A 5,000-nucleotide genomic window follows, 5' to 3' on the forward strand; every position below is an offset into this window, starting at 1 on the left:
CACCCAGTTTTGCCATTGGAGGACGAGAATAAATCCTCCCTCCCCCTCTTCTAGCCCTTTTGGCCATCCCTGTCGCATCAATCATCACACTCACAATGTATTTACTATCTATTAGGATTTACGTGGGGAGAGTTACCCTCTCTCTTTGCAAAAGGGAGATGGGTATACTGTGCGCGTCGATACTCTTCATATTGTTTGTAAATACTTGTGTGGGCATCGAGATGAAATCCCTTATATAGAGAATGTAAAGCTTCTGATATCTCTGATGCTGTGTGTGTGTGTGTGTGTGAGAGAGAGAGAGAGAGAGAGAGAGAGAGAGAGAGAGAGAGAGAGAGAGAGAGAGAGAGAGAGAGAATTTTTACAAAATAAATTAGGGAGGGAATTTTCACAAATTAAATTAGGGAGAGAATTTTCACAAATTAAAATGCCTGTAGTCCTGGTTCACACTTTTTGGGCCATGAAATTACCTATTTGACGAGAGAGAGAGAGAGAGAGAGAGAGAGAGAGAGAGAGAGAGAGAGAGAGAGAGAGAGAGAGAGAGAGAGAGAGAGAGTTATGAATAGGAAGCGCTTCAAACTGTAATGACAGGTTTTGTGGTGTTATTACGACTTCAATGGTGGAAAAAAAATTCATCATTGCTGGAAATACTGTCCATGAAAAAAATAATCCTTCTGGGATTTATTTGCAAATTCACATTTAATCCCAAAATTTTGATTTTGATAATTTTCTCTGAATTCTACCATATATATATATATATATATATATATATATATATATATATATATATATATATATATATATATATATATATATATATAAAAGTTCACGATCCTTCTCAAGATAAGATAAAATAACACAAACCTACATATGTATTGGCGTAAGACACCATGTACGCCAACACATTTCTCAACAGATGTCTGCAGAGATTGCAGTGCATCACTCTTCCCCTTCTGAATGCTGAGCTTATGGTTCCCGAGCAAAGCCCTTTCAACAGGCGTTGAGGGCCTCGTGCGGTTTGCAATAGACTGATTCGTCAATGTTTGGACGAGGGTCATGGCTATGGATGAGATATTGGATAAGCCTCAGTGACACAGAATGGACATTGTTTGAGGGAAAAGAGAATAAAAAAGGAATTATATTTCGATGGGGTAATAATAAAAGGTGTAGGTTAATATCTTTTCAACTGGATTAAGATAATGGTTATCCAAAAAAAAAAAAAGTATTATATATGATTAGATATAGTGGATGATAATAAGTTTTTCGATTATGTTTTTTTGTAATCAAAATGCCTGTAAAATTACAACGTAAGTAGAATTTCACATTTGGATTTTCATCATTATGAATGAATAGATTATGATTAGAGGCGAAAATGTACATTGTATGGAAATACTTTCCCTATAAGATATATATAGTTTTTTCTTTGAATTACTCTTAGCAGTTAGCTCTTTAATTTTGATGTTCATGATCATTATAATTACTTTATAGTTAACGAGTAATCGAAAAGTTTTCTGGGAATTTTTCCATCCTTTTTATACAAGAATTTTGAACCCAACTTATGAGATTTTACCAATTCACCCAATAAACTACTTTTATTCATATCTTACCACTAACCTACTGTAGAAAGGAACTGTCCCTGCAAGCCAGATTTTAACCAGTCGACTTCTTATTTCCAAGAATGTTAAGGCATCATCTCGGAGTGAATCTAACCTAGTCTGTTCTTCGGCGATATTCTGATCAATAGATGTGTAGTATCCTTCCTTTCATCAAAGTGGAAAGGGGGATTTCGATGAAAAAAAAAAATAAAAATAAAATAAAAACAATGGATACATAATCGTCAAAAACAAAAAATTGCTGATGCCACAATGACATTAAAATAACGTACAATAAAAGTGCTTGCTCTTTAAATTGCAATAACGTTCTAACCTTTCTTCTCTCGATGCATGAGAGTGGAATCGACATCCAAGAAAGCAATCCATCTTGCATGGTAACCAAATGTAACAGAAAGCATAGCAAGAAATTCGGTGGTCGTCTCGTTGCCATAAAACAGACGGGAACTTGGGACAACTGCTTTATCGAGCATCGTCGGTATCCAAAGCGGCTATTTCACCAGTCCGAGCACAGCCTCGGGGATGGCGATGTTGCCATCGAACAGCTTCATTTATTGACTCGAGTCCAAGAGAATGAGGAGACGGAGTCAAAACAAGGCCTCGTTTGGGCCTTGAGAGGGTTATTGGCAGGTGAGAGAGAGAGAGAGAGAGAGAGAGAGAGAGAGAGAGAGAGAGAGAGAGAGAGAGAGAGAGCTGACCTTCACTGATATCAAAGGAAGTTGAAGTAAAAATAAAAAGGATAATATCAAGGAGATGGAATATAGATTATTGCTTGTCAGAATATGTTGAAGTCATTGCTTTATTCTATAACGGAATTAATAAGGACTATGTGTAAATGTTTGGTGTATATATTTTCTAGATAGATTTATTATTTTTTATTCACTCGTGCCAAAAAAATAGCCTTCGTATCACACACACACACACACACACATATATATATATATATATATATATATATATATATATATATATATATATATATATATATATATATATATATATATATATATATATATATATATATATATATGTGTGTGTGTGTGTGTGTGTGTGTGTGTATATATATATATATATATATATATATATATATATATATATATATATATATATATATATATGTGTGTGTGTATATATATATATATATATATATATATATATATATATATATATATATATATGAAAATTTTTCAATGAAAATTCACAGTTCGTATATGCTTAGTCCGAAAATAGTGCACACAAAACTCTTCCGTGATTAATTACCTCTTCCTTGCGAACTCTTGATACTTTTAAAATATTATTATACATTGTTTTTCTTAGGTAAAAAGAATATTTACATTCATCAAAAGGAATTCTATTGGATGATAAATCTATATCAGACTGATGACATATGTACTGTATGATGATTTAATTCAATCATAAGAGAATAGTTTCCACTGGCTATCTGGTCATTTTATACTCTTCAAATAAGCGTTTGCATGAACTAGAAAAAAATGTATATTACACACAACAACAGGGTAAAGTAAATTGAAATCTCTATTAAATAAAAGATCCCTAAACTGATTATACCTGTGAATTGTATCAATAACATCGCTGATGTTCGAAAAGCATATTTATCGCATAAATACATACATACATACATATACCAAGGCACTTCCCCCAATTTTGGGGGGTAACCGACATCAACAAATGAAACAAAACAAAAAAGGGGACCTCTACTCTCTACGTTCCTCCAGCCTAACAAGGGACTCAACCGAATTCAGCTGGTATTGCTAGGGTGCCACAGCCCACCCTCCCCCGTTATCCACCACAGATGAAGCTTCATAATGCTGAATCCCCTACTGCTGCTACCTCCGCGGTCATCTAAGGCATCGGAGGAAGCAACAGGGCCTACCGGAACTGCATCACAATCGCTTGCCATTCATTACTATTTCTAGCACGCTCTCTTGCCTCTCTCACATCTATCCTCCTATCACCCAGAGCTTTCTTCACACCATCCATCCACCCAAACCTTGGCCTTCCTCTTGTACTTCTCCCATCAACTCTTGCATTCATTACCTTCTATAGCAGACAGCCATTTTCCATTCTCTCAACATGGCCAAACCACCTCAACACATTTATATCCTCTCTAGCCGCTAACTCATTTCTTACACCCGTTCTCACTCTCGCCACTTCGTTCCTAACCCTATCTACTCGAGATACACCAGCCATACTCCTTAGACACTAAAATATCTAATTGCTCAATTCTAGTGGATAGAAACTTTAAAATATGGGAAACCCTCTAGAACATTTTCATTTATAAATATCAAGGGCTTATCTGACGCTTCTTGGGGTCTACATTGTGTTTAATCACGGTAATTGATTGGTTGATTGATTTGAGGTTTTTTGGCATCCCGACATCTAAGGTCATTGACGCCGAATTAATCACGCTGACAACCCTTAACACTTGGAGTCAGAATATCATTATTAGAAATCTAAAAAAAAAAAATCCTGCTAATTCAGTCAACTATTCTATAGTTTCGACCAACTCTTTTTTATTAATTATATCACCTTATACCTATTATGTATAAATACAATTAATTTTTATCAAGCATGCAATTTTTAAGTAAATCTCTTACACTTTCTTGAAAAATGCTTTTGCCATACCAACGTATTTCATTGTGCTTTATGATAAAAACACTTTCTTATTAATGTTTTGTTTCGTGTCAGTTCGTCTTCATCTTCTGTTTACTTAATTTGCCATGAAGTTTCCTCCCTATCGAAGTCCTGCACCCTTGGGAGGGGGATTATCGGCCCAAACCTTTACTTATCCATACAGTCAAATTCCCCTCACCAGCAGAGATGAAAGATGCAACGCGTAGGTCAATTCCCCCTGTTTCTACTGAGTACTCAAGAACATTTTGTATTTGATGCTATGTAAGACATTAGAAAGTGAAGATAAATGGGAAACTGACAATTCATCTTTTCTAACCTTTGTATTTGATGCTATGGAAGACATCGGAAAGTGAAGATAAATGGGAAACTGACAATTCATCTTTTCTAACCTTTGTATTTGATGCTATGGAAGACATCGGAAAGTGAAGATAAATGGGAAACTGACAATTCATCTTTTCTAACCTTTGTATTTGATGCTATGGAAGACATCGGAAAGTGAAGATAAATGGGAAACTGACAATTCATCTTTTCTAACCTTTGTATTTGATGCTATGGAAGACATCGGAAAGTGAAGATAAATGGGAAACTGACAATTCATCTTTTCTAACCTTTGTATTTGATGCTATGGAAGACATCGGAAAGTGAAGATAAATGGGAAACTGACAATTCATCTTTTCTAACCTTTGTATTTGATGCTATGGAAGACATCGGAAAGTGAAGATAAATGGGAAACTGACAATT

This window comes from Palaemon carinicauda, chromosome 27 (assembly GCF_036898095.1).
Source record: "Palaemon carinicauda isolate YSFRI2023 chromosome 27, ASM3689809v2, whole genome shotgun sequence".
Taxonomy (NCBI): domain Eukaryota; kingdom Metazoa; phylum Arthropoda; class Malacostraca; order Decapoda; family Palaemonidae; genus Palaemon; species Palaemon carinicauda.